Genomic DNA, 8,404 nt, shown 5'->3' on the forward strand with positions numbered 1-8,404 from the left:
ACTGCTTGTTGACAAACCCTTGAGTGAGGTTGCACCTCAGGCATGGTTAGTGCTACGGAGAGAGTGTTTGTGCATGTGTGTGTGTAAAGTATTCGTGGTTGACTTGGCTAGCTCTGTGATTTTCATTTCTAATAGAAAGCACTTTCTTTTTTCCTACTCTATTAATCATGTGCTTCCAAGTTTGGGTTTTTATGTCACAATCTTTTAAAGAGGGGATTAATCCGCTTTTACATTCTCATCACAGCAAGACACTACACCTTATTAAGTCCCCATGGGGACCCAAACTCTTCAAGCAGGTTTAAATTAGTGCTTTCTTTCTCTGTTTGATTTGCATCTTGTGATTAAATGGGGGGCAAGCGAAAAGGGGAAATAGCTTACATCAGCAGCTAAAGAGATCTTTGAATGTAGAATTGTTCTCACTATTGATATGTCTTCAGTCTTTGCCAACCTCTTTCTACAACACCAAATTGCTTAGGCTTTCTTCTAAGATGCATCAAAGGAAAGGTAAAGTTGTTTTTAACCATTCGGTTCATTTAGTAGTTCTCTTTTAACACTATTAGGCAAATGAAAAAACTCTCAAGGGAAGATATCTAAAACCTGATAGTCCCTATAGGTCAAGCAAGCTTAAAAGTTGGTTTGGTTAAGGATATAGATATCCCATTATTATGGTAGATAAGCCTGGTTAAAACTCTTCTGATGAGTTTTTAATTGGTTTTAAAATGGGCTGATACCAACACTGATGCCTCTTTATGACCTACAAAAGCAAACAGGACCATCAATGGCATGATGAATTATTCCTTCATTTGCATTTTTGGGTGCTTGTTACTATTGTCAGGTGTCTTTTTAAAATAAATATCATCATCAATATTATAAATGAATGACACATTGTGCTGTTAAAAGATAGCAAGATGAGATTTAGGTTCTGTGTCCAATGCCGCTATTTTTTGCGCCAGGAGCACCCACAACCTCAATTTTATAGCGCTTCTTACCAGCGTTTACTGTTGCTAAGTTACAAAAGTATTCCTGCGGCACTTCAGCTTCCCTAAGTAGCAACAGTTGGGTCTGTTTTAAAATGCTCTGTATGCTTCATACTTGCAACAACAAGAAAATGTGAAAATTACTGTAAGGGTTCATGTCTTAGCATTAATAGCAGCTCTAACCTCGGAAATTTTACCTCGAAAAAACAATTGTGATAACTCTCTCCCCCTAAAGACCTCTACCATTGTTGTTGACAAAGTTGTTTTCAGATGTCCTTCTTAATTTTGACTGGTCAGTGATCGAGAAGTGACATTGATGAGTGTGGCAGTGTTCCAAAAGTTGAACTGTTTTCAACTAAGAGAGCCGCAACAAGAATCTGCCAACTGTGAGGGCGCTGAGTGCTGAAAAAGCTGAATCACATTGAGTTTGAATAGAAAACAGGTGCTGCCAGTGCAAAAAACTGCGAAGTGGACACGGCACCTTAATGTTAAAAATGCTTGTGAGCTTTACAAGACAAGACCATCAAATAAACTAAATGTAAAGCTTTGCTAACAGGGTTTGCCAAAATCTGCCCAATCCTGAAACTTGTTTTAGGTCTTTTTCAACAACTAAGACTCTTGGCAAATGATAGTGAGGCAGCTATAGAAAAGCAAGAATGTGAACTTATCATGAGCCCTGCATTCTGCATGAAAGACTGAGATGCTAAGTATCTCTGCACCACCTTGACCTCCTCAATTTTTCCACTTTGCTACAAAAAAAAGACACGCTGTGTCATTGATTTGACACTACACACAAATTGTGACAAGCATAATCATCCAATGTGGACCTTAAGTGGTCATAGGACAGCCAACATATCAAAGCACACATGCATTTACAAGTAATTACCATTATGAAAGTTATATTTATTTCAAATTAAACTATCATGTACTATCCTAGATTCAGATAGGACATCTTCAAAAAGGCTTTTTGCTCTGCACATAAAAAAAAAAAGTATTGAAATGGGAAAAAAGAACTATGGAGGTCTTGCCAAGTCCGACAGGCAGGGGAGGCAAGCTAATTATCTCATGGTGCTTGGAAGCTAAAGTGCTCATTGACAATCACAGGACCGCTCTCAGGGTGTATATAGCTGTTAGGCTGAGAGACAAGGGTTGGCCAGAAGCACTCATCTCTGTGGTCACACATGCCAAGTCAGATCAACCACTAGCCTACAGCTGTCTGATAAGCAGCATTACAGGGCAAATTTCTACATAATTTATTTTGTTCTTCAAGTATTTATGGTGTTGGTCTTGGCTAGAATTAAAAGGGTTGTGAGGCATTAACAAGAATGCATTTAAAATCAGAAACGAGGAGGAATGTAAATGTTAATGTATGCATCAACATGGCATGAGTGTCTTTCACTGACAGCTTCATATTAATAAGTTAAAATTGTTTATGTTGGTGCTGAAACTGAAGGCTGAGGCATTTATCTAGAACGCAATCAGATAAATATAAGGAAAGATGAATATGCTTCATTCTCCTTCCAGAACATTTGATCTTCTGACCCAGATGCAACCCCTGACGCCCAAATACTGACCCCCAAACTTTTGCACTTGGTCCAGACTGCTCTGCATATCTGGTGTTTCACTCCTCATGCTTGCAACACCCTACACACATCGCCAATAACTTTACCTGCTCCCCTTGGCTTTTATTAAGACATTATTGCTCTGCTTTTATACCCGTTTTTATATTTTATTCAAGAAAGTCGGTCTGCATGTTGTGAATGTTCTCTGTCAGACTATTAAAAGATAAATAAATAAAAAGCAAGACAAGGAGATAAGAAAGCCCTGCACTAAAATGGACCATGTGGGAGTGCACAGTTTTTTTGTTTTTTCTGCCTTTATAAAACCTATTTATTTAGGCCAGGCAAAGTGGTATAATGCATTGTTCAAAACTCTATATTAAGCAGAGAGGTTTGATGGGGCTCATTTTTATTTTTGTATGAGAGCCATACACAATATGCTCAAATGAACTCATCAGTCTTGGACTATTCATCTATGTGAGTGTAATTGAACTGCTAAGGTGCTGCAATCTACTGCTAACAGCAGCACCACTCAAACCCCTCCCTCCCGCCTCCCCCCTGCTCAACATGATGACAGAAATGGACTTTGCGGAATTAAAGTGGCTGAAATTTAAATCATGCATCCAATCTTGTACACTAACGACATATTTATGCAATTACCCTAGTCACATTTCTCTCCCAGATTGTGGTGGGGTGGATGGGGGATATAGGTAACACCTGCAAGGTCCCCATCTGGATGTAAACACGCCTGTTCTTTTAAATGAATGGCTTTATAAGCACAAAAAAGCCATCAGAATCCCAACACCTCTGCCACCCTCTGGCAATGTAATCACTTTGTGCATTGGATATTGCATTTATTTTTTAATATTTCACTCTCCCCGTCTGTTCGTCTCTCTTTCTATCTCTGCTTGCTCCCCTGCATGCATTCCATTTTCATTCTCAAACTAAATGGCATTTCTTCCTTGAAATTAGATATCAGCCCTGCTGTCCCTTATTATTTCAACCCAGAAGTGAAGGCTCCAGTTACGACCTAGATACCGCTCTCTCCTGCCTGTCTCTTCTTCTTCCTTCCCCCCCTTACATCCTGTCTCTTTATCCTCTTTATCTCCATTCTTACCTCTACCCTCCCTCTCATCCTCACCTCTGAGGCCTCACCTCCCTTTCTGCCTCACCTATTGCTTGCATTAAATCAAATGGAACACATTAAAAGTGGCACGCGCAGCAGACAATGGCTTATATGATTGCCTGCCGTGTTCGGCCTGGTTGTACCGCACAGCCCCATAAAATGCCATTTGTATCACCTCATTTCATAGGGCCTTACAACACAGGCGAAACAGAGAGACTGAGACTGAGAGGAGACACAGACACTGAGGAGAGATATAGTAGGCTGAGCATAGAGAGATGATGAAAGAGCGAATGAAAATGGGGTGAAAGTGTGGCAGAGAGGAAAGAAGAGGCCAAAGAATGAGAAACTGAATTAGATGGAATATGGAGTCAGAGTAAAATGAGGGCAAAGATGGGCGGGGGAAATAAATAAAATTGGATGAAATACTCGAAGAAAAACATCTGCAAGAGCCGCTGAGCCAGACTGAGGGGGGAAGAAGAGACAGGTGAGAAATGAGGATAAAAAAAATGGAGCAAGGGTGAGGAAAGAACTGGCAGAGAATAAGAGGAAGGGATAAATGAATAAATAGGAGCAGTAAGTTGGGTGGAATAGAGAGGAATAGGTGTGAGTAGGAAGAGAGGCCAAGAGAAGAAAAGGGAAGGTGAAAAAAGGGTGAGAAAATTATATTGGTGAGAGAGCGATAGACACTGAGAGAGAGGGAAAAAGGTAAAAGGGCTATATAGTGACTGAGATTACCCTGGAAAGCCCTGACACTATTCAAATAAGGAACAATCTGCCAGGACAACTATGAGGATTTAGAGCAATAAGAAATATATATCAACCAAGGGAGAGAGAGAGGGATGATGAGGGCACAACTCTCACCCTCCCTTCTTGCATCTCTACCTCCCTCTCCATTAGTACAGTGAGCATATTGGGCTTATTAAATTCTAATTGTCTGTAATGGCCGCACAGGCTCTCGGAGGCACTATGTGACAGGGTGAGAGTGAACGGAGGTATTTGTTTTGCTAATTGGAAACCATTCAGCTCCCTTAAGTGTTCTGCTGTTTGCTGCTTCTCGGGGAGCTGCTGATAAAAACCAGGCAGAACGACGGATAGACGGATAGATAGCGCAGGTACCGTGGAGAGTGAGACAGGGTGGAGCAGAGAGCGGGAGGGCAGGGTGTAAGAGGAGCACCTTGGGAGTATTTACTGGTGAGAAAGAATATGAAAAATCAATGAGGACATAATGAGCTTCATTTAGAAAGTTGTCAGACACTAGTTGAGGGCTGTTTAGCATTCTGGATCTACTGGGTGAAACAAACGCTTTTACACAACCTACCAGGTAATGTGTGTGACTGAAGAAAACAGTTGCATTCAGAACGCTCAGGAATATACACAACATAAGAATGTATGATTCATTTATACAGTATATTTGGCTAGAGGTAGAAAACACAGGAGCCTTTGAATCAAGGCTTGTTTATTTTTCTCTGTGCTTGGGAATTCCTTGACCCCCACTATGGTACACTCACGTCCTTGTAGTGTCCTTAGACTCAGCATGCCTCACAAAGCCATTTAGAGTTTTTTCCTTGTTCTCTATAGCCCCTCTCCACCCTTTTCCTTCTCCTTCCCTCCCCATGGAAATGTGAGCAGTGGAAAAGAGCAGGAGGTGCTAAGAGGTGCAAAAAGCCTCTACCGTGTTTCCATATGGCCTGGCTTCCACTGAGCTTTGCAAGCGCAAACACATGTTGTAAACAGATGCACAGGTATATATTGCAGTCACTGTATATAATGCAACCTCACAGAAAGTGCATACTAAAACCTTTGTGGTCTTAAAAGGTAAAACCATATTCTTATAATGTATTGGTTTTATTTTTGATAGTTTGAGTTTTTGACAACATTTGGCTTCCACTGAGATGTGCAAACGCAAACACATGTCGTTAACAGATATACAGATTCACATAGAGCTGGGCGATATTGAAAAATATTGTATCACAATAAAATTGTTTATATCAGTCTATATCGATAATTATCACAATACATTACAAATCATTATTTCATTTATACTTGAAGGCAGATTTTTGCTCCTTAGTGAAAGTTGAAGAAACAAACCATTGTTAGCTTGTGTCTGGATTTAGTTGCCTAATAAGCTTCTTGAGTCCGTCATTTTTGACAGTGCTGACAGGAAGCAAGTCTTCTGTGAAAAATTAGATTTTTTCAAAATGTCTTTAAGCCCGCCTACCGCTTACACTGCGACATGATTGGCTGTTCAATCCCTCCTTCTTTTTCTGTCTAATGTTGGATGGCAACTAGCGGTAAAGGCACATTAGTGCCTCCTCCCTTTCCAGTGGTTGGGGTTTTAGTTACAGCTTTAAATATATCACATTTTTATCAAACATTTTTTATATCTATATTGAGAAAAAATATATCACGGTAATTATCATTATTGAATTATCGCCCAGCCCTAGATACACATGCAGACACTATATATTATGTGACCTCCAACAGAAAGTGAATACAGGAACCTTTGTGATTGTTACGGGTGTGAGGGTGAACCCAAAAGCAGCACACTGGAGCCCGGAGGAAACAGCAGGTAACAAGTCTTTGTAGGTCTTTACTAACCCGGTCACACAATGTCTGTTGAGATGCTGGTTTCGCTGTGTGGAGGATCAGGCTGGAAACAGACGAGGAGCAGGCAAATCTCTTGGTCGGGGACAGAAGGCTGAGGTAGTTACCAGGGCAGAAACGAGGAAGGAAGGTCGGGGACAGGCAGGGTCGAAACCGGGAGATCAGTCCGAGGATAAGTGCTGGAGAGTCTTGCATTTGCAGTGAGAACAATCTGGCACTGAGTGGGCTGAGACCGGGACTTAAATACTGGCAGCAGGTAATGAGAAACAGGTGATTTGTGTTGGCTTAATGAGGAGAGTGTGGTTCAGGTAAACGAAGGGGAGTGGAAATGTAGTGGGCTGAGAGGCTGAGCAGATGTGGCAGGTGATAACTGTGACAGAACCCCCCCCTCAAGGGACGGCTCACGACGTCCCAAAGTCCAACAAGCACGGGCGGGAGGAGGGGGCCAGGAGGAGGGCTAAAACTCCTCTGAGAAGTCCGACCCTGGCTCCTCTTCAGATTCTGACACAGAGCAGGTCTCCCCGGAGGATGGAACTGCCTCGTCTCAGTCAATCCCTGATGCGGTAGAGGAGGAAGAGGAGTCGACTCTGTCACTAGGTCCAACAAGTGTTCCAGATGGTTGATCCGGGTTGCGGCGGTGAAAGTCACGGATGAGGCGAGTGTCAAGGATGTGTCGTCGGGGAACCCATGACCTCTCCTCAGGCCCGTAACCCTCCCAGTCAACAAGATATTGGAGTCCCCTTCCCCTGCGGCGAGAGCGGATCAGACGATGAACTGAATAAGTGAGACCCCCATCAATCAGTCGAGGAGGCGGAGGAGGGTCAGCAGCGGAACACAGAGGACTCTCCCGTACAGGTTTTATTCTAGAAACATGAAAGGTTGGGTGGATGCGCATGGACCGTGGGAGTTGTAGTCTGACTGCTGCTGGATTGATCACTCTTTCAATAGGGAATGGGCCAATAAACTTGGGTGCCAGCTTCCTGGATTCCACTCGGAGTGGCAAGTCGAGGGTCGAAAGCCACACCCTCTGGTCGACCTGGTAAACAGGAGCTTGGGACCGACGTCGGTTGGCAGATGCTGTGCTACGGGCTGCCGAGCGGATGAGGTTTTCTCTGGCTCTCGACCATGTGTTGCGGCAGCGGCGGATGTATGCATCCACCGATGGACAGGAAGCCTCCTTCTCTTGAGCCGGAAAGAGTGGAGGCTGGAAGCCGTATGCACACTGAAATGGAGAGAGTCCAGTTGCTGAACTGGTCAGGGTGTTGTGGGCATATTCTACCCACAGCAGTTGCTGCGACCAAGAGGTAGGGTTCTTGGAAACCAGGCAGCGCAGAGCTGTCTCCATCTCCTGGTTCTTCCTTTCAGTCTGCCCATTAGATTGAGGATGGAATCCAGAAGACAAACTAACAGTGGCTCCCAGCAGAGAGCAGAACTCCCTCCAGAATATGGAGGTGAACTGAGGACCCCGGTCTGAAACCACATCACTCGGTAGTCCATGCAGTCTGAAGACATGATTCAACATTAAGTTGGCAGTCTCTTTAACAGAGGGAAGCTTTGGCAGAGCTATGAAATGTGCTAGTTTACTGAATCTGTCGACAACAGTCAGAATAGCAGTGTTGCCCCCAGAGAGAGGGAGGCCAGTAACAAAGTCCAGAGAGATGTGGGACCATGGGCAGTGAGGGATAGGAAGCGGATGAAGGTGACCAGCAGGGGCATGATGAGAAGCTTTGTGGCGGTTGCAGACTTGGCAGGCGTTAACAAAGTCCTTGGTGTCTTTTTCCATTGTTGACCACCAGAAACGCTGTCGGAGCACATCCTTGGTCCTCTGGATCCCAGGGTGACAGGTGAGCTTCGAAGAATGGGCCCACTGGAGCACGTCAGAGCGCAGATCAGCTGGAACGTGTAAGAGGTCAATGGGACAGGAACTGGGACCTGGCTGATTCTCTCCTGCCCGCCTGACCCTCTCCTCAATCTCCCATGTCAGGGTAGCAACAACACAGGGGCTCGGAAGGATTGAAGCAGGACCCACAGCAGACTCCTCCAATTCCTGGAACTGACGAGACAGAGCGTCAGGCTTGACGTTACGGGACCCAGGGCGATAGGAGAGGGTAAAATTAAAGCGGGTGAAAAACAAGGAC

This window comes from Notolabrus celidotus, chromosome 7 (genome assembly GCF_009762535.1).
Source record: "Notolabrus celidotus isolate fNotCel1 chromosome 7, fNotCel1.pri, whole genome shotgun sequence".
In the NCBI taxonomy this organism is placed as follows: domain Eukaryota; kingdom Metazoa; phylum Chordata; class Actinopteri; order Labriformes; family Labridae; genus Notolabrus; species Notolabrus celidotus.